The sequence below is a fragment of the Sarcophilus harrisii genome, chromosome 5 (genome assembly GCF_902635505.1).
Source record: "Sarcophilus harrisii chromosome 5, mSarHar1.11, whole genome shotgun sequence".
NCBI lineage: Eukaryota > Metazoa > Chordata > Mammalia > Dasyuromorphia > Dasyuridae > Sarcophilus > Sarcophilus harrisii.
In genome coordinates this window covers 88,956,302-88,979,163 of record NC_045430.1, presented here as the reverse complement: position 1 = coordinate 88,979,163, position 22,862 = coordinate 88,956,302, and the positions used below count along the sequence as shown (strand labels likewise).

The following is a 22,862-nucleotide window of genomic DNA, read 5'->3' as shown; positions in this document are numbered from 1 at the left end:
AATGGGTAAATGATTTAAACAAAAAGGGTGACACTAAGCAAATTAAAAGAGCAAGAAATAATTTGCTTGTCAGACCTATGGGAAGGAGAAAAATTCATTATCAAATGAAAGAGCATTGCAAAATGCAAAGTAGATAATTCTGATTATATTACATGTAAGCTGGGAAACAATACATATAGCAAGAATTTTATTTTTTTTTTATTTTTTTTATTATTTTTTTTTTATTTAATAGCCTTTTATTTACAGGATATATACATGGGTAACTTTACAGCATTAACAATTGCCAAACCTCTTGTTCCAATTTTTCACCTCTTACCCCCCCCCCTCCCCTAAATGGCAGGATGACCAGTAGATGTTAAATATATTAAAATATAACTTAGATACACAATAAGTATACATGACCAAAACATTATTTTGCTGTACAAAAAGAATCAGACTCTGAATTATTGTACAATTAGCTTGTGAAGGAAATCAAAAATGCAGGTGTGCATAAATATAGGGATTGGGAATTCAATGTAATGGTTTTTAGTCATCTCCCAGAGTTCTTTTTCTGGGTATAGCTAGTTCAGTTCATTACTGCTCCATTAGAAATGATTTGGTTGATCTCGTTGCTGAGGATGGCCTGATCCATCAGAACTGGTCATCATCTAGTATTGTTGTTGAAGTATATAATGATCTCCTGGTCCTGCTCATTTCACTCAGCATCAGTTCGTCTAAGTCTCTCCAGGCCTTTCTGAAATCATCCTGTTGGTCATTTCTTACAGAACAGTAATATTCCATAATTTTCATATACCACAATTTATTCAGCCATTCTCCAACTGATGGACATCCATTCAGTTTCCAGTTTCTAGCCACTACAAAAAGGGCTGCCACAAACATTTGTGCACATACAGGTCCCTTTCCCTTCTTTATAATCTCTTTGGGATATAATCCCAGTAGTAACACTGCTGGATCAAAGGGTATGCACAGTTTGATAACTTTTTGAGCATAGTTCCAAACTACTCTCCAAAATGGTTGGATTCGTTCACAACTCCACCAACAATGAATCAATGTCCCAGTTTTCCCACATCCCCTCCAACAATCATCATTATTTTTTCCTGTCATCTTAGCCAATCTGACAGGTGTGTAGTGGTATCTTAGAGTTGTCTTAATTTGCATTTCTCTGATTAATAATGACTTGGAGCATCTTTTCATATGACTAGAAATAGTTTCAATTTCTTCATCTGAGAATTGTCTGTTCATATCCTTTGACCATTTTTCAATTGGAGAATGGCTTGATTTTTTATAAATTAGAGTTAATTCTCTATATATTTTGGAAATGAGGCCTTTATCAGAACCTTTGACTGTAAAAATATTTTCCCAGTTTATTGCTTCCCTTCTAATCTTGTCTGCATTAGTTTTGTTTGTACAAAAACTTTTCAGTTTGGTATAATCGAAATTTTCTATTTTGTGATCAGTAATGATCTCTAGTTCTGCTTTGGTCATAAAGACCTTCCCCTTCCACAGGTCTGAGAGGTAAACTATCCTATGTTCCTCTAATTTATTAATAATTTCATTCTTTATGCCTAGGTCATGAACCCATTTTGACCTTATCTTGGTGTACGGCGTTAAGTATGGATCAATGCCTAGTTTCTGCCATATTAGTTTCCAATTTTCCCAGCAATTTTTATCAAACAGTAAGTTCTTATCCCAAAAGCTGGGATCTTTGGGTTTGTCAAAGACTAGGTTGTATAGCAAGAATTTTAAAGAAAGGCCTTGTTTCTCAAATACATCGAGAATTGAGTCAAATTTAAAAGAATATAAGCCATTTCCCAGATGAAAGGATATGAGTAGGCAGTTTTCAGATGAAGAAATCAAAGTTATCTACAGGCATGAAGAAGTGCTCTGTATCACTGTTAGTGGTGTTGTGAACTCATCCAACCATTTTGGAGGGCAATTTGGAACTGTGCCCAAAGGCAACCAAATCCTTTGATCCATCCCAAAGAGATCATAAAAAAAGGAAAAGGATCTACATGTACAAAAATATTCATAGCATTTGTGATGGCTATCAATTGAAGAATGACTGAACAAGCTATGGTTTATGAATGTAATGAATACAATTGTGCAATAAGAAATAATGAATAGGCAGATTTCAGAAAAACCTGAAAAGACTTGTATGAACTGATGGAAAATGAAATGAGCAGAATCAGGAAAATATTTTATACAGTTTTAGCAACTTTGTGTGATACTCAATTATGATTGACTCAGTCTTCTCAGCAACACAATGATCTAAGACATGTACAAAAAACTCAGGAAAGAAAATGATATCCATGCTCAGATAAAGAACTGATGGATTCAGAATACAGCTTGAAGCATATTTTTTCACTTTAATATTTCTCATGTTTTTTTTTTCCCCCCTCTTGATTTGTTTTTTTTCTTTCACAGCTGTGACTAATATGGACATATGTTTTACATCAGGGGTCCTCAAACTTTTTAAATAAGGGGCCAGGTCACTGTCCCTCAGACTGCTGGAGGGCCGGACTATAGTAAAAACAAAAACTTTGTTTTGTGGGCCTTTAAATAAAGAAACTTCATAGCCCTGGGTGAGGGGGATAATTGTCCTAGCTGCTGCATCTGGCCCACGGGCCGTGGTTTGAGGACCTCTGTTTTACATGATAGCATGTGTATGGTTGCTTGTTTGTTGTACTTTGTTCTCAAAGAGGACCAAAATAAGATCACTATGTTAGAATTGAGTCACAATGTGTGTCCAACTGCGGCTGGTCAGACTAATATGAGCTTGGAATGCTCTGCCATAGGTCAGACACAAATGGTCCCTATGAACATTTAAGGTGACTTCTCTAACTTTGTCCATTTCCTATTTCTCCTAAGCTAATTCAAGTCCACTTTGCTCATACAACTCAGTACTTTCTCTGATGGGGGTACTCCATACTGGGAGGTCCTGTGCCAATGTCTCCCATATCATACAATTAATTCTAAAGTTAAGAAACCTTGAGAGTGTCCTTGTATCATTTTTTCTGATCACCTTGTTAGCACTTGCCCTGTGTGAGTTCTCCATAAAATAATCTTTTTGGCAAGTCCTTCATTTTTCTCCATTCTGTTTTTCCCCATTTACTTTTGAGTTGAGAGGCCTTGGCATTTGGCATTTGAACAACGTGGCCAGCCCAACAGACTTGTGATCTCTGCAGTAGAGTTGGAATGCTTGGCAGTTTAGTTGGAGAAAGGACTTCAGTGTCTGGTATCTTATCCTGCCAGAAGTAGGGTGTATTCAGGGAAGGCTAGTATCTCTGGGGTAAGTGCTGTCCAGCCCTTTACAGGGCTGCTTTCCACTTTTTGATATCCCCCTGATCCACCTAACTCTCATTTGTGGCTCCAAGAAGCTGTAGTATGCACTGTGATCACACCCCAGTAAACTGTTTCTGCAAGATGGGCCAAATCAGGTTGAAGGTAACCAAGAGGTCTCAAATTCTACAGTTAGTTATGCTACCCCAAACATGTAAAGACTTCTGGAGGAATGGGCAGATGAGAACAATTTGTTCTCTAATGGCTCAGGCCATACAGTCTTCTCACTTGAAGCAGCAGAGGAATTCAGCAGCTCCTTGGATGTCTAAATTCGGGCCTTTTAAGTTTCACACTGCTCACCTCCAGGTGTGAGGAAGGGAGGAAAGGAATAAAGTAAATAAAGTGAACAGTAGAGAACAAAAGAACAATTTACAAGGAAGTAAAGATGGACACTCATAATTTCTTCTAATAATATATATACTTTTTTGATCTAATAATTTGCTGTTATATATTTTGAATCCTCCTTGATTGGTCACATAACAATGTTCTCTTTTGTTTTGTATTCACTTTTTTTCTTTTTTCTTATTCTGTTTTTTTTAATAAAATTAAATTTTAAGAAATCAAAGGGAAAAAAAATCCTCTAATCTCCCTAAACTGGGTGGAAGTAAGAAAATATGGAAAGATCTTGAAAATGTTTTTATAAAGGTGCTGATTAAAAAAGAGGGCAGATTGATGAGGTGTGGGTCAGAAGCAAAACATTAATGAGGAGGGAAAGGGTGAAAGGAGAGAGAAAAGTATAAATGGGGAAAAATAGAATGGAGAAAAATGAAGTATTAGTCATCATAATTGGATGAATTCTCACATAAAATGGAAGTGGATAATAGAGTGAATTAAAAGCCAGAAACCTACAATATGTTATTTATAAGAAACACATTTGAAACATAGAGCAATATACAGAGTAAAGGTAGAAGGTTGGAGAAGAATCTATTATGCTTCAACTGAAAAAAAAAATTAGGGATAAGGATCCTGATCTCAGACCAAGCAAAAGAAAAAACAGATCTAACTAAAAGAGATAAGGAAGGAAACTACATCTTGTTTAAGGGTACCATACAGAATGAAGTAAATCAATACTAAACATATAAGCATCCAGATTCTTAGGGAAGTTAAGTGAGTTACAGGAAGAAACAGACAGCAAAACTGTACTAGTGGGGAATCCCAACCTCCCTCTCTCAGAATTAGATGAATCTAATCACAGAATAAATAAGAAAGACGTTAAGGAGGTGAATAAAATTTTAGTAAAGTTAGTATGATAGAACACTGGAAAAAACTGAATGGGGAGAGAAAGCAATGAATTTTAGAGTCCATTTAGCCCAAACCCCTACCTGAATTGGAATCCATATCTCCAATTGATTATCCAGCTTCTGTTTGAACATTTTCACTGAAGATAGCAAAAATTAACCTTGCAAAATCTTGTGTTGCAAATTTTTCTCCCTCCTTTCCTCTCACCCCCTTCTTTAGACAGCAAGTAATTCAATATATTCAACCATTTTATAAAGCTAACCCCAAACTGTATTTGAACATATCTTTTCCTTGTCCAATATTCCTATAAGTATTATCTCAAATCATCTTCAAGAGAGTATAGAGAAATTCTGCCATTTTGGATCTCTATCTTTTGAGTCTGCCTGTCTGTCTCTTTCCCCCTTCTATTACCCCTCTAAATCAGAAATTTCTTGGATATATATTTTTCCAACAGGAGAAATGTAATGTTGTGTAATTGTAAATCATCATTTTAAATTGCTCTCCAAAATGGTTGGACTAATTCATAGCTTCATTAGAGTATACTCTGTTATTTAACTGTCTTTTCATTAAATCTCCAACAATCACTACTTCTATCTTTCGTTGTCCTTGTCAAATAGCTGAGGTGAAACCTCAGAATGGTTTTCATTTGCACTTCTCTTATTATTGGTGATTTGGAATTGACTTCCATATGGTTGCCAATACTTTGCAGTTCTTCTGGCTCAGTAGAATATTAGGGAGGCAACATGAATAGGAAGACTTGGGTTCAAATGCCTAACACAATAACTACCTATGTGACCCTGAACATGTCACTTAAACTGTATGGTTAAGTGGTTTCCTCAGCTGAAGATAAAGTGGTTTCCTCAGCTGAAGATATTCCTTGTGAGACTAGGCAGAATGAGTCTAATTGAATCCTGCTTTAGACACTTAGTAATCATGATACTGGGCAAGTCACTTAATCTGTCATGGCCTGATCTGTAAGATGAGGAGATTAGACTTGATCTCTAACATGCTTTCCATCTTTCATTGTATAAATCTGTAATCCTAATGCCCCTTGCCTATCAGCCTGAATCATTTTACCTGTCTCATATGTACAAACACATACACACACACACACACAAAAGAGGCATTTGATGCATGATTTTTCCTACCTGCTTCTCTTATCTTACTTGCATTAATTTTGTTTCTACAGAAACCTTTTAATTTCATATAATCAAATTAATTTTCGTAATTGCTTCTAATTCTTGTTTGTCCATTTCTGTGAAAGGTACCTCATCTGATTCTTTTGTAATTTTGTTATATGATTATTAATATTCACATCAAGTAAAATTTATTTTGGGATATTATGAAAGAGACTGTTCTAGCCTTAATTTTCTTCAAAATGCTTTTTATTAATTCTTGTGAAATAGGGAATTATATCTGAAAGTAATTTGGGAGGAAATTTGTCAAACATTGAGTTATTTAGTTAAAATATTTCTGATTCTTCCTTTTCTTATTTGCTTCATTAATTTTTTTTTATTTTACAATCAGTACCAAATGGTTTTGCTGATAGCTACTTTATAACATATCTTAAAATCTGATAGTACTATATCTCTTTCACTTTTATCTGTTTTATTCATTACCCTTGATAGTCTAGATCTTTTATTTTTTTTTAATTTTAATAGTTTTTATTTTTCTAAATAGATGCAAAGATAGTTTTCAACATTAACCTTTGCAAAATCTTGTGTTGCAAAATTTTCTCCTTCTCCTTCCCTCTCCCCATTCCCCAAGACAGCAAGCAATTCTATATAGGTTAAGCATGTGCAATTCTTCTAAACTTACTTCCATATTTATCATGCTGTACAAAAAAATCAGATTAAAAGGGAAAAAACACGAGAAAGGGAAAAAAATCACCAGCAAACAAATAGCAACAACAACAAAAAGGTGAAAACACTCTGCTTTGATTCACATTCAGTCTCCATAACTATCTAGATATGGGTGGCACTTTCTATCACAAATCCATTGGAATTGCCTTGAATCATCTAATTGTTCAAAAGAGCCAAATCCATCACAGTTGTAGATATTTTATTCCTAAAAATGAATTTTGTTCTTACTTGGTCTAGCCTGGAAAATATCCTTTTGGATTGAGTTTGAGTTATAAAACACTAAATCTACACATTAAGTTTAGTAGTATTGTCATTTTTCTTATATTAGCATAGCCTATGCCTGAACACTAAATATTTCTCCAATTATTTGAGTTATACACTATTTCTTTTTATTTTTTCAAATGCAAAGATAGTTTTCAGTATTTGCCGTTACAAAACTTTCTGTTCCATATTTTTCTCCTTCCCTCCTTACCTCTCTCCTCTCCTAGACAGCAAGTAATCCAATATAGGTTAGATTCTTCTGAACATATTTCCACATTTATCATGCTGCACAAGAAGTCAGATCAAAAAGGAAAAAAAAATAGAAAAAACAAGCAAGCAAGTAACAAAGGCAAAAATATTACATTGTGATCCATATTCAGCCCCCACAGTCCTCTCTTTGGGTACAGATGGTTCTCTCCATTACAAATTTATTGGAATTGGCCTGAATCACCTAATTGTTGAAAAGAGACATATCCATCACAGTTGATCATCACATAATCGTCTTGTTGCTATGTATTATGTTCTTTTGCTTCTACTCTGCTCACTCCAGGCTTTTTTGAAATCATCCTCCTGATTATTTCTTATAGAACAACAATATTCCATTACATTCATATGCCATAACTTATTCAGCCATTCCCCAACTGATGGACATCCACTCAGTTTCTAGTTCTTTGCCACTACAAAAAGGGTTGCCACAAACATTTTTTGCACTTGTGGTATGCTTTATTTCTCTAAGGAATCTCTTGTAAATTTATCTGTGTAGAACACCCTAGCTTTTGGGATAAGAACTCACTAACTGACAAAAACTGCTGGGAAAATTGGAAACTAGTGTGGCAGAAACTAGGCATTGGCTCACACTTAACATCATATACCAAGATAAGGTCAAAATGGGTTCATGATTTAAACATAAAGAGTGATATTATAAGTAAATTAGAAGAACAAAGTTTACCTCTCAGATCTGTGGAGAAGGAAGGAATTTGTGACCAAAGAAGAACTGGAGTTCATTATTGAACACCAAATAGATAATTTTGATTATATTACGCTAAAAAGTTTTTTTGTACAAACAAAACTAATGCAGACAAGATTAGAAGGGAAGCAATAAATTGGGAAAACATTTTTACATTTAAAGATTCTGATAAAGGCCTCATTTTTAAAATACATAGAGAACTGACTCAAATTTATAAGAATTCAAGCCACTCTCCAATTGATAAATGGTCAAAGGACATGAAAGACAATTTTCAAATGAAGAAACTAAAATCATATCTAGTCATATGAAAAGATGCTCTAAATCACTATTGATCAGAGAATTGCAAATTAAAACAACCCTAAGATACACGACACACCTCTCAGATTGGCTAAGATGACAGGAAAAGATAATGACAAATGTTGGAAGGGATGTGGAAAGACTGGGAAACTAATACATTGTTGGTGGAATTGTGAATGGATTCAACCGTTCTGGAGAGCAGTTTGGAACTATGCCCAAAGGGCTTTCAAACTATACAAGCCCTTTGACCCAGCAGTTTCTACTGAGCTTATATTCCAAAGAGATCTTAAAGGAGGGAAAGGGACCTGTATGTGCAAAAATGTCTGTGGCAGCCCTCTTTGTAGTAGATAGAAACTGAATCAATGTCCATAAATTGGAAAATGGTTGGGTAAATTATGGTATATGGATTTATGGAATATTATTGTTCTATAAGAAATGACTGGCAGGATGAATTCAGAGAGGCTTGAAGAGACTTACATGAACTGATGCTGAGTGAAATGAGCAGAACCAGGAGATCATTGTCCATGGCAACATCAATATTATACAATGATCTGATGGACGTGACTCTTTTCAACAATGAGATGACTGAGGACAGTTCCAATGATCTTGTGATGAAGAGAACCATGTACACCCAAAGACTGTGGGAACTGAATGTGGATCACAACATAACATTCTCATTCTTTGTGTTGTTTGTTTGCATTTTGTTTTCTTATTCATTTTCTTTCCTTTTTTGATCTGATCTTTCTTGTGCAGTAAGAAAACTGTACAAATATGTTTACATATATTAGAGCTAACATATATTTTAACATGTATAACATATATTGGATTACGCAATCTAGGGGAAGGAGTGGAGAAAAAGAGGAAAATTTGGAACACAAGGCTATGCCAGGATCAGTGTTGAAAAATTATCTATGCATATGTTTTGAAAATAAAAAGCTTTAATAATTAAAAAAAATTATTTAAGTAGGTATTCAGTGCACTTTGCTATTTTATACAACTAAGATTATTTTGAATAGGACTGACATTTATCTTATTGCTTCTTAGATTTTGTTAATACTTTTAAAAACACAATTGATTTTTGTGAAGTTTATTTTAGGTTGCAACTTTATTGAAGTTATTACCTCAAGTAGTTTCCCTAGTAAAACCTTAGAAAAGAAAGGAAAGAGAGTAAGCTCTTTATCTCATTTCAGCCTCATAGCAACTCTCTGAGGTAGATTCTGGAATCCTTGTTTTATAGTTGAGGAAGCAGGTGGGGAGGAAAGAACATTTAAAAAAGACTGAAGTGGCAAACCTGGGAGAAGGGTAATGCTACAAAGAATATGGAGAAACTGGGAGCATAGGTAAGTTTGGAGAGGATGGTAATAATGGGATGATGTTAGAGGTTACCCGGAATCACACAATTAGTAAGTGTCTAAAAACTGATTTGAATCCAAGTCTTCCTGACTCCAAGACCATTATTTGATCTACTTCTCCACCTAGCTGTTTTTAGGATGTTCTAAGTAAATTAAAAGATCACCCGCAAATAGAAATAGGTTTGTTTATTTTTTGTTTTTTGTCTAATTTTCTTTCTCACCTTATTTCAATTGCTAGCATTTCTAGAACTACATCTAATAATAGTGGAGGAAGGGGGCATGCTTGCTTTACTCTTGTATTTACTAGGAAAGCTTCTAGTATTCCTTATTCTCTATAATGCTAATTTGGTTTTAGATAAATATTTCTCATATTTTTAGAAGATGTTTCTATGATACGGCTTCTTTCTGGGGTCTATAACAAAAACATTTGGTAACTATTTCAGAATAATTAGTTTCCTTTTCATTTTATATATTTTATGCATTTAGGAACATTATTCTGAAAAGTTCATAGGTGTCACTATATTCTAAAAGCAATTTATGAAAAAAAAAAGTTAACAATTCCTATTCTGTGCTTATATTTTGTAGGGTTTTGCAGAAGCATGAATTGATATTGTAATTTGTCAAAGGCTTTTTTTCACATCTACTGATATATTCATACAGGGGTCAATATTTTTGTTTATTATGATTAATTATATTGTTTTAATAATGTTGTGCTGTCCTTGCATCCCTAGTATAAATCCAACTCATTCATTTTGAGTTATGGTTTTTGAAAAATCTTTTTGTCAGAGTTTTATTTAAATTTTTATGTTATTAATCATATTTTTCTACAATTCCCTTTATTTGCTTACTTTTCCTTGGCTGAGGTATTACATTATATATATTTTTTAAAGAGTTTGGTATTTGTATAAGACTTTAAAGCTAAATAGAGTTATTCATATTTTATTCTAGAAGCATCAGAAAGGTATTAGAATTGATTGAATAGAGGGGTGATATGGTTAGATCTGCACTTAAAGAAAATTACTTTGGCAGCAATGTGTTAGAGTCTCTGAAGGCTCTGGAATCTCTAACCTAGTAACTGCCAGGCTGTATACTTCCCTTTTCACTATGTAGGTAACAGACAGTATCTATGTCAACTTGTGGAAAGGTGGAGGGAGAAAGAAGTCAGCTAAAGTATGCCAGAAAAATCTTAGCAGCAGGAATAGATGATGGCTTGTTGGAGTGTGCTTCTCTGTAGTGATTATTTAAGGGCCTAATGTTTTCCATTGTGATTCATAGGGATGTTTGCTACCTTTGTCTGGGTGGGTGGGGTTTGAAGAGATGGGGTTCTTTTTTTGTTGCACTATGAATTCAGCTATAATTTCTCTACATGTAGCAAATAGTTCCTCTTTTGGGGGAGAGATTTTTAAAAGATTCTTGACCTCTTGTTCATCCAGATGAATAATATAATTTTTCTAGTTCTACAAAGTAACATTTTTCTAATTTGATTGACATTTCATTTAATCCAGAAATTAATTTAGGTAGTATTTTAATTTGGATCATTTGGACAGTCTACCCATAAACAATGGTCTCCAATTGCTTATCTGTCTTTATTTGTGTTAAGATTATTTTGTAATTTATTTACATAATTCCTACGTGTATCTTATGTAATCTTTCAGATTTTTATATATTCTGCCTTTATTTTTAGAACAATTTTTTCTTTCTCTTCCTGATAATGAGAGAATTAGAGTAGCAAGTAGTAATGAGAATTGAGTAAATTACTCTGACTCACACTTGTGACTCAATTCTGAAGCTAGTTCAATTCCCTTCCTATGGGTCTAGTTCAATTTCTGTCTTGGTAAAAAGCCTTATTGCATTGTTTGAACCTAGCTCTACGTGGCTAGAAACTGGACCTATTTAACTGCTGCTTTAAAGATCTTTAACTAAGGACCTAAGTTACATTGACCAGAAATCCAGTCGGGTCTGAAGACTGATAGTTTTCTCATAATTGTATATTTCAAGCAACCCTTGTGTCTTATGTAAAAACTGGCCCTAAAGTGGTCAATCAGTTATTGTTTCTATGTTCTTTTGATCGAATACAGACATCTGAGGAGAGTGGAACATCTGTTTTTCTGATTTCAGGGAATAGTATTTGTTTCACTCTTCCCTTTCCAACTTGGAAAATCCCTAATCTTTCCTCCTTTAAAAATCACATTACTTAATTTTGTATACTGGTTAATTGTTTTATTTTAATTAATTGATCTTATTTGATTGTTTTTATTACATAAAAATCTATCTCCCTCTGAATTCAGAGTCTAGTGCCAAAGCTGACAGGGTCTGGCCCTGATTTGTTAGACAATTGATATACATTGTTTAATGAATTGATATGCTTGGAAGCTCCAACCTTTGACTTCTTAATTATTTCAGTCAATCCATCTGTCACAAAAGGTTTTGCTGGTGATATATATATAGAAAAGATGATATTTTAAGCTAGAAAGTGTTAAGTGTCTAAGGCCAAATTTGATGCCTATGTTTATTGCATGAATTTTATTTGTTACATAATCTGGGCACTTCTGCCATGAACTCTTAAGCTTCTGAATGCCCATCAATATTCAGAGACCTGTTGATCTGAAGTTCCAATTCTCAAGTTGTAAATAGTTCAAGCTGTCTATTACAGTCTTCTATGGGTACTCTCTCTTTCGTAGGAGCCGCCCCAACAGGAGTACAGAAAGGAGCTGCTTCCCCTTTAGCCCTTCAATGACAAGAGGCACTTTTTTGAGTTCTCTAATTCTCTGGTAGTTACAAATAGTTAATAGATTCATCATCTTCTGCATTTTGTACCAGGAAAGCAGATTCTTCTCAAGGTCTACTTAACTGAAGGCCTATCCTAATATTCCACTGACTTTTTAAGAAATCTGACCGATTACCCCAATGGTAGTATATGGTTTTGTTGTATTGATAAATCATTCCTTGGACTTTTTTTTTTAATTAAATTTTATGTTGGTGGGGATGTAGGAAAACTGGAACACTAATGAAATTATTGGTGGAGTTGTGGAATGATACACTTCTGAAGAACAATTTGGAACTATGCCCAAAGGGCTATCAAGTTGTGTATACTCTTTGATCCAGCAGTGTGCCTACTGGGTCTGTATCAGAGATTATAAAAGAGGGAAAAGGACTCACTTGTGGGAAAATTTTTATAACAGCCCTTTTTGTAGTGGAAAGGAACTGGAAATTGAATGGATTCCCATTGGTTGGGGAATGGCTGAATAAGTTATGGTACATGAATGTAATGTAATATTATTGTTCCATAAAAAATGATGAGCAGATTGAATTCAGAAAAACCTGGAAAGACTTACATGAACTGATATTAAGTGAAGTGAGCAGAACTAAGAGATTAATTATTGTACACAGTAACAAAATTATGTAATGATCAACTGTGATGGACTTGGCTCTTTTCAGCAATGAGGTAAGGCAATTTCAATAGACTTGGGATGGAAAGAGCCATATGCATCCAGCGAGAGAACTATAGAGACAGAATATGGGAACATAACATAACATGTTCATCCTTTTTTTAGTTGTTTATTTCCTTCCTTTTTTTTCTTTCTTGTGTTTTTTTCCTTTTTGATCTTTTTTTTTTTTTTTTTTTTTTGGTGCAGCATGACAAATATGGAAATAAGTTCATTTAAATTTTTTTTTCATTTCATAGCTTAAAATGTTTTCTATTTTTAAATTAAAGCTTCTATTTTCAAAATATATACATGGATAATTTATGACATTCACCCCTACAAAACCCTGTATTCTAATTTTTTGGAAATAAATTCAGAAGAAAAATTATATTGGATTGCTTGCTATCTTAGGAAGGGAGGTTTTGTGGGGAGGAAGAGAGAGAGAAAAAATTAGGTTTTACAGAAGTGAATGTTGAAAACTATTGTTGCATGTATTTGAAAAACAAAATATTATTGAAAAATTTAAATTTTATTTTTTCAATAACAAAAATCCTTATTATTATTATTTTTTTAACTCTCCCTCCCTCCATTGAAAAAGCAAAGAAAATCCCTTATAACAATATGTTTAGTAAAGCAAAGCAAATTTCCAGGCTGGTCATGCTCTCCACTCACAAATTTTTTTACACATGTGTATGTGTATATATATATATATATATATATATATATATATATATATATATATACACACACATTCCTCTACATATTTATGGATGTGAATGTGTGTGTGTGTATGTGTACGAATAGTTAGATCAATTCACAGTTCCATTAGTACCAAGGTAATGTACCTCTTTTTCTGCAGCCATTTTCCTTCTGTGATCTTTCCTACCTGGTTTAGTCATGAACTCTGTCCCTTATCCATAGATCTGACAGGTAATTGCTTTTTCCTCCTAATTTTTTTTACAATGTCCAGCCAGCCTGTTTTCCAGTTTTCCTGGCAGTTTTCAGCAAACACTAAGTTCCTCCCTATGCATTTTGTTATTTTTTCCAGCCCAATAAGGTAATTTTATGGTAGTCTGATAGCTGTGGCACTTTGTAGACTTTTCTGTAAAGAGGCAAATGTGAGTGTGATGCTCAGCTTTGCTTGGACTGCCCTAGTCTGTGCAATGTATGTAGCATCAGGATGGCCAGCAACTCCATGGCCTGGCATCTGCTACTCCCTGGGGCTTTCCAAATACTGGGGGTGCCTTTTTTAAGGGAACCCTTCCATTATGCTGCTCCATCCCTTGAAGGCTATACCATTATTTCTCTGATATTCCTGGGCAGTGTTATTGTTGGTTTGGCTAGTACAGATGGATGGGCAACCCCCTTTTTGTCTACAGGCTGCTGACTTATTTTTTGTGCAATTTCAGGATAGATGATGTCACTTACAGCCTTTCATTGGATGAAGTTCATGATTCTGTTGGATTAAATATATGGGAGCTAGACACTGTCTCCTGTTCAGGTGTCTGTCTTGGCTAGAAATCCCAATGAATTGCTTCTTACAGGGTTATCATAAGAATTAAATGAGATAATATAATTCCTTTTGATGAAGTTAAGGTAGCAATACCTAGTTCAAAATAAACGTGACAAATTCACAATGCTCATTTTTTTTTTTTTTCAAAAGGAAGGTTTATTTAGGAGAAGAATTTACAGACACAAAGAAGAGATAAAATAGACACCAGGAATAGGCAAATATGAGAGTTGGGAGAGCTTATAGTTATTGAGGAAAAAAAGGTAGGAGAAAGCCATTGACTGGCAGGTTAGATTAACCAGAGTTAACTAGACTAAGGAGAAAGGCACCTTTAAAGGGAAAGCACTATGAAGGAGAGAAAGAAGTCGGCTTAGAACTAAAGAGAATTCAGCAAAGATCTTTATCATAACCAGATCCTTTATTTATTTTTAAAATTTTTGTTTTATTATTATAGTAACTTTTTATTGACAGAATCCATGCCTGGGTAATTTTTTTACAACATTATCCCTTGCACTCACTTCTGTTCCGATTTTTCCCTCCCACCCTCCACCCCCTCCCCTAGATGGCAAGCAGTCCTATATATGTTGAATATGTCCTAGTATATCCTAGATACAATGTATGTGTGCAGATCCAAACAGTTTTCTTGTTGCACAGGGAGAATTAGATTCAGAAGGTAGAAATAAACCCGGAAAGAAAAACAAAAATGCAAACAGTTTATATTTATTTTCCAGTGGTTTTTCCTTTGGGTGTAGCTGCTTCTGTCCATCATTGATCAACTGAAACTGAATTAGGTCTCTTTGTTGAAAAAATCCACTTCCATCAGATTACATCTTCATACAGTATCGTTGTTGACGTATATAATGATCTCTTGGTTCTGCTCATTTCACTTAGCATCAGTTCATGTAATTTTCTCCAAGCTTCTCTGTATTCATTCCTTGTGGTCATTTCTTACAGAACAATAATATTCCATAAATTCATACACCACAATTTACCCAACCATTCTCCAATTGATGGGCATCCATTCAGTTTCCAGCTTCTAGACACTACAAACAGGGCTGCCACAAACATTTTGGCACATACAGGTCCCTTTCCCTTCTTTAGTATCTCCTTGGGGTATAAGCCCAGTAGAAACACTGCTGGATCAAAGGATATGCACAGTTTGATAACTTTTGGGGCATAATTCCAGATTGCTCTCCAGAATGGTTGGATTCATTCACAGCTCCACCAACAATGTATCAGTGTCCCAGTTTTCGCATCCCTCCAACAATCATCATTATTTTTCCTGTCATCTTAGCCAATCTGACAGGTGTGTAGTGGTATCTCAGAGTTGTCTTTAATTTGATTTCTCTGATTAATAATGATTTGGAACACTTTCATATAGTGGTAATGATTTCAATTTATCATCTGAAAATTGTCTGTTCATATCCTTTTGACCATTTATCAATTGGAGAATGGCTTGGTTTCTTATAAATAGAGTCAGTTTCTATATATTTTGAAATGAGGCCTTTATAGAACCTTTAACTGTGAAGATGTTTTCCCAGTTTGTTGCTTCCCTTCTAATCTTGTTTACATTAGTTTTGTTTTGTACAGAAGCTTTTAATTTGATGTAATCAAATTTTCTATTTTGTGATCAATAATGGTCTCTAGTTCGTCTTTAGTCACAAATTTCTTCCTTTCCACAAGTCTGAGAATAAACTATCCTATGTTCCTCAATTTGTTTATAATCTCATTCTTTATGTCTAAATCATGGACCCATTTTGATCTTGTCTTGGTATACGGTGTTAAGTGTGGGTCCATGCCTAATTTCTGCCATACTAATTTCCAGTTATCCCAGCAGTTTTTGTCAAATAATGAATTCTTATCCCAAAAGTTAGGATCTTTGGGTTTGTCAAACACTATATTGCTATAGTTGACTATTCTGTCTTGTAAACCTAACCTGTTCCATTGATCAACTAATCTATTTCTTAGCTAATACCAAATGGTTTTGGTGACTGCTGCTTTATAATATAGTTTTAGATCAGGTACAGCTAGGCCACCTTCATTTGATTTTTTTTTTTCATTAATTCTTTTGAGATTCTTGACCTTTTATTATTCCATATGAATTTTGTTGTTATTTTTTCTAGATCATTAAAATATTTTCTTGGAAGTCTGATTGGTATAGCACTAAATAAATAGGATTAGTTTAGGGATATTCATCTTTATTATATTAACTTACCTTCAGGACATGATATTTTTCCAATTGTTTAAGTCTGACTTTTATTTGTGTGGAAAGTTTTTTTGTAATTTAGCTCATATAATTCCTGACTTTCCTTTGGTAGATAGATTCCCAAATATTTTATGCTGTTGACAGTTATTCTGAATGGAATTTCTCTTTGTATCTCTTGCTGTTGGACTTTGTTGGTGATGTATAAAAATGCTGAGGATTTATGGGGATTTATTTTATAACCTGCAACTTTGCTAAAGTTATGGATTATTTCTTTTTTTTTTTTAATTTAATAGCCTTTTATTTACAGGATATATATGGGTAACTTTACAGCATTAACAATTGCCAAACCTCTTGTTCCAATTTTCACCTCTTACCCTCACCCTCCCTAGATGGCAGGATGACATAGATGTTAAATATATTAAAATATAAATTAGATATACAATAAGTATACATGACTAAAACATTATTTTGCTGTACAAAAGAATCAGACTCTGAAATATTGTACAATTAGCTTGTGAAGGAAATCAAAAATGCAGGTGTGCATAAATATAGGGATTTGGGAATTCATGTAATGGTTTTTATAGTCATCTCCAGAGTTCTTTTTCTGGGCATAGCTGGTTCAGTTCATTACTGCCCATTGAAATGATTTGGTTGATCTGTTGTGAGGATGGTCAGGTCCATCAGAACTGGTCATCTTATAGTATAATGTTGTTGAAGTATATAATGATCTCCCTGGTCCTCTCATTTCCTACATCAGTTGTGTAAGTTCTCCAGGCCTTTCTGAAATCATCCTGTTGGTCATTTCTTACAGAACAATAAATTCAAGTTGGATTATTTCTAATAGCTTTTTCAGAATCTCTAGGGTTCTTAAGTATACCATCATATCATCTAAAGAGTGATAGTTTGGTTTCTCATTGCCTATTCTATTCCTTTAATCTCTTTCTCGACTCTTATTGCCAAGGTTAGTGTTTCTATACAATACTGAATAATAATGGTGACAGGGGCAACCTTGTTTACCTCAGATCTTACTGGGAAAGGTTCCAGTTTTTCCCATTGCATATGGATGCTTACTGATGGTTTTAAATATGCTCCTGACTATTTTAAGAAAAGTCCATTTATTCCTTTACTCTCAAGTGTTTTATTAAGATGGATGTTGGATTTTATCAAATGCTTTTCTGCATCTATTGAGATGATCATATGGTTTTTTGGTTGTTATTGATATAGTCAATTATGCTAATAATTTCTAATATTGAACCAGCCTGCATTCCTGGTATAAAATCCTACTTGATCATAATTATCCTGGGGATGATTTTCTGTAATCTTTTTGCTAAAATTTATTTAAGATTTTAGCATCGATATTCTTAGAGACATTGTTCTATAATTTTCTTTCTTGTTTTCAGCCTACTGTTTTAGGTATCAGTACCATTCTTGTTGTAAAGGGAGTTTGGTAGGACTCTTCATCCTATTTTTCAAATTAGTTTATATAGCATTAGGGTTAATTGTTCTTTAAATGTTTGGTAGAATTCAAGTAAATCCATCTGGTCTGGGGATTTTTCTTAGTGAGTTGTTAAGCTTGTTCTATTTCTTTTTCTAAGATGGGACTTTTAGGATATTTACTTCTTCTCTTTAATCTGGGCAAGTATATTTTGAAGGTATTTTCCATTTCATTTAAGTTGTAATTATTGCCATAAAGTTGGGCAAATAATTCCCTAAGTATTGCTCTAATTTCCTCTTCATTAGTGGCGAGTTCTCCCTTTTCATTTTAAGACTAACAATTTGAATTTCCTCTTTCCTTTTTTTAATCAGATTTACTAAGGGTTTGTCTATTTTGTTGGTTTAGCCAGATCCTTTATAGCAGAAATACAGCTCTGCAGGTTTCTCAGGTACAAAGGCAGAAAGGGTCAGAAAATGCACCTGGCATGTTTCAGGCCAGTTCCAATATTCTTGTGATGGAAAGAGCCATCTGCACTCAGAGAAAGAGCTGTGGGAGCTGACTGTGCATTACAACATAGTATTTTCACTATTTTTGTTGTTTGCTTGCATTTTGTTTGCTTTCTCATTTTTTTTCCTTTTTGATCTGATTCTTGTGCAGAATGATAATTGTGAAAATATGTATAGAAGAATTGCACATAATTAACATATATTGGATTACTTGCCATCTAGGGAAAGGGATGGAGGAAAGGGAAGGAAAAAATTTAGAACACAAAGTTTTACTAATGTGAATGTTAAAATTATCTATGCATATGTTTTTATTCTTTTTTTCTGAGGCAATTGGGATTAAGTAACTTGTCCAGAGTCATACAGCCAGGAAGTGTTAAGTGTCTGAGGTCACATTTGAACTGAGGTCCTCCTGATTTCAGGACTGGTGCTCTATCCACTGTGCCACCTAGCTACCCCATGCATGTTTTGAAAAAAAAAAAAAAAAAAAAAAAAATACACCTGGCAGATCAGGTCCCAGACCTGTCCAAAGTCTGGGAAAGCTGACTTTTTTGTATACAATCATGTTTGATAGAGTTTACAACTCTTAACTTACAGTAATAAGACAGTCTGTAAAAGCTAAAGTTGTGAATGTTTTTAAGGGTGCTAACTAGATTGGCAACAGAATGGATTGATTAACAATAAACTCTGACTTCACATTATTCCCTATGAATAGGATTTGGCAGTTCAAGTCACTTTTCCATACCTTAAAATACTGTATAAATGCAAGCTATTATTATTTCAGGTACAGAGAACTCCCTGATTCATAAGATGGCATGTCTACCTGACCCTGAGCTCAGATCTTTTGCTACCTCAGAAGGTAGCTGAGACTTCAGCTCAGGAAGAATAGAGAAGTTTTGGGCAGATGCTTATGGCAGTCAGAAATTGTTTATTTCCAAAGTCTATACCTTACTGAGAGTAGATTCTGGCAGAGAAGCCATACTCTGAGAAATAGCTTTCTTATAACACCTTAGCAACTGTCATAGCATTCTGACTCCTAATTGGCTATAGCTGTATTTATACCTTCCAAAGATACTCAAGTTCTTAAGAACTTGCTGAGAGCAGCTCAGTAAGTATAGTGGATAGAGCACTAGGTCTGGAGTTGGGAATTCCTCCTTGTTTCCCCATTAGGTGCTAAAGCTTCTGGAGATCAGAGGCTATCTTCTATCTTTCTTGTATCCTCAGCATTTTGCACAGTGCCTGGCACATAGTAGATATTTTAAAAAATGCTTGTACCCGGTTGACTGAATAAATAAATAAGCATGTCAGTACAATTAATGGGTAATGCTATTACAAAACCAAACACCAAAACCACAGATAATTTGAACCAACAATTAGCATATGAATAGGTAGGCAACTGTATGCAAATGAGGACTTATTTTACCAAAGAAAGCATCATTAATTGTCATAAGAAAGTTCATTGTATTTGTAATTTGTAATGGGCCAGAACTTTGGAGAAATATACTTGAAGCAAGGATTCTTACAAGGTGTTAGTTAACTCAGTGGAATTGATAAGACAACGGTTATCTAGTTTAGCGTGGTGATTAATAGTTCTCTAGTTCAATAGTTCTGTAAATCAATATGATTGATTTAATCTTACAACAAATAATGGTTCCCTAGTGATATAATGATTAGTTTATACTCAGTATGATGAATGGATTTAATTGTAATAGAGTATTTAAGTGGTCAGAGGTCAGAGTCAGACCGAGAGGAGGACTCAAAGAGACTGAAGACAGAGACCCTCTTGGTGGCTGGCCTGTCCTCTTTCACTTCTCCACTGAGACCAAGGTCTTTCTGGAGGTCCCCCAGAAAGCTAGCACGACACCAGGCGAAGGAGACAGACTGTGAAGGAGATAAGACTAGACTTTATTCCTGACTATTCTTGTGGTGATTATTCTGCTGAAACCAAGGCCCATTCGGAGGACCTCCAGAGAGCTAGCCAGCACATTACAGTAACTCTATGAAATACAATATTTATCATAAGAGAATTCTCACTGGGAAAATTTTATTTTTGACTTTTATTGGTGTAATTTGTTTTTATATCACTATATTTCCAAATATTTCTCTGCCCTTTCCCCACCTAAAGTCATTCTAGTTACAAAGAATTTTTTAATAACTTTTTAGTTTTCAAAATACATGTAAAGATAGTTTTCAACATTCACTGTTATAAAACCTTGTGTTCCATATTTTTTCCCTTCTCCCCCTTCCCTTATTCATTACTTATTATAATATATTATATATTTCTATTAATATTTATAATATTAATTTATATATAATATATTAACATATAAAAATATATAAGTAATTAATACACATAGGTTAAACCGTGCATTTCTAAACATTTCCACATTATCATGCTGCACAAGAAAAATCAGATCAAAAAGGAAAAAAGAAAAAGCAAACACCACGCCAAAAAGGTTGTGATCCACATTCTGTTCCCATACTACTTTCTTTGGCCGCAGGTGACTGTCTCCAACACAAGTTTATTGGAATTGGCCCAAATCACCTCACTTTTGAAAAGAGCTGAGATCTTCATATAATCTTGTTGAGTAACAAAGAATTTAAAAAAGGACAAAACCATCAAAACTAACCAATACATTAAATGTAATATTTCACACCCATATTTTCCCACCTCTGCAAAGGGAGAGCGGTACATTTTCTCCCTTTTTTTTTTTTAGGATCATAAAAGTTAGGATGTTTCCTTTCCACTGTTGTAGTCCCAGTGTTTACCTTATTCTGCTCCTTTTCCTTTGCACCGGTTGGCAAGCCATTCGTCATTCATGACTTACAAACACACATGTGATACTCCATCCCGTTCACATACCGCAGCATCCCACATGAGAGATCCGTTTTTGCTATCTGGTCTGGGCCATATTGCATCGCAGCAGGAGAGAGCCACAAGAAAAGCTTTCCGGAAAATATCAAAAAGCTGGATTGGCTAAGCAAGCATTTCAGGAAGAATACAATCCAAACATTTCGCAAGGAGCGTCGGAAAATGAAAGAAACCGGGAAAAAATATTCAGTCCAAAACTTAAAATCGTTTAAAAAAATTTGTTGTGACCCTTGTGTCATTTAGACTAACAAGCAGAGAGAGAAGGGAAAAGAGAAAGGGAAGGAAGAAAGGAAGGAAGAAAGGAACATGATTCTCGAAGTCCAGGAAATAACAAATCTAGAACTTAGAAGCAGCATTAATTCCAATGAAAGTTATTTAAAAACAAAACAAAACACTTCCTTCCCTTCTGTTGCCGCTTAAGCCTCTTTTGCACCTTCCTACTCTGAGAAGAGACGGGGTTTGCAGAAGGGGAAGAGTAGTGGAGGAGAGTTCCGCGCCCCAAACTGCCCCACCCCGAAGCCCCCCAATCTTCTCGGGGCACGGAGGGCAAGACTTGCGATCACGGGCTCCGAAGAGCGCTAGACGTGACAAACTACGACTCCCGGCACTCCTCGCCGGTCGCCTCTGAGTGACGATCCGCCCGCTGATTGGCCAGACGCTGGTATTTGAATGAAGGGCTGTCGCGCTCAGAGAATGGTACAGTCTGGTAGTCTGAGCTTTTGCTTTCTCGTCGCTCCCTGACCGCGACCGAAGGCAAGTGGTGGGTGCTTTCCACCTCCCGGATCGTTGTCTTACCGTTGGGGAAAGTGGAAGGGGCTGCGGGGACGGGGCTGGTTGTCGGGGAGAGGCCTTGTTTGTTTTGCATGAGGCGCTGGAGAGCGGAGGGAGAGGCCGAGGTTTGGCCTTAAAGCGAAGGAGACCAGGCCCGGCTGGCTGATCCCGGAGTGGATGGAGTCGCTGCTGGGTGGGGGAGGGGCGGCGGGGGTGGCGGCGGTGGGTTGGGGAAGGGGGCTCGGAAGCGGAAGCTGCTTGGGTAGGGCAGCTTCCAAGAGTCCTTTCCGATGTCATCCAGTAATCGTCAAGGGGAAGATCCGCTGTCTTTAATGACGTGGGTTTTTTTCTTTGTTTGTTTATTTTATAGCAATTTTTTTTTCTTCCTTTTCCTGCCTCCTCCGATGTAGGCTAAACACGTACAGTTCTTCTAACCAGATTTCCGTCAACATGACGTGTTCTTCTAGTGAATAATTCGGTCAATAAAACATGGACATTAAGCCGGTGCTGGCACTGATAGATGGGAGGAAAGTTAAAATCCACAGGCCTTGAAGGCAGCAGATTGGGAGGTGAGGAGTCAAGGATGACCCCGAGATGGAGTCACTGGCAGGCCTCCTGGGAATAGGAAAGCTAGGAAGAAGCAAGGAATTTTGGAAAAAGATGTCTATGAGACCTCCATTTGGAAATGTCTCCTTGGAGATGAGACTGGAGTCAGCAGAGAATCTGGAACTTGATAAGTAGAAATGAGAATTGAAACCATGGGAAGTGATGAGATCACCAAGGGAAATAGTATAGAATTAGGAAACAGCATACTTTTTTTTGG

The 22,862-nt window shown here is 35.3% G+C and overlaps 1 protein-coding gene across 5 annotated transcripts in view; it reads left to right on the top strand.

Moving 5' to 3' along the window:
• Positions 1 to 22,862, top strand: part of LOC100921010 (molybdate-anion transporter) — an 82,671-nt gene that overhangs the window by 14,797 nt on the left and 45,012 nt on the right. The window contains exons 1-2 of one of the 5 annotated variants that reach the window (XM_012551635.3): positions 21,936 to 22,021; positions 22,450 to 22,608. The exons of 1 other annotated variant lie outside the window; for it this stretch is intronic. The gene's annotated coding sequence lies outside the window, so the exon portion shown is untranslated. Of the gene's footprint in view, positions 1 to 21,934; positions 22,029 to 22,449; positions 22,609 to 22,862 lie in introns of those variants that run through there. 3 more of the 5 variants (XM_023505456.2, XM_023505455.2, XM_023505457.2) reach the window with 3 other exon arrangements.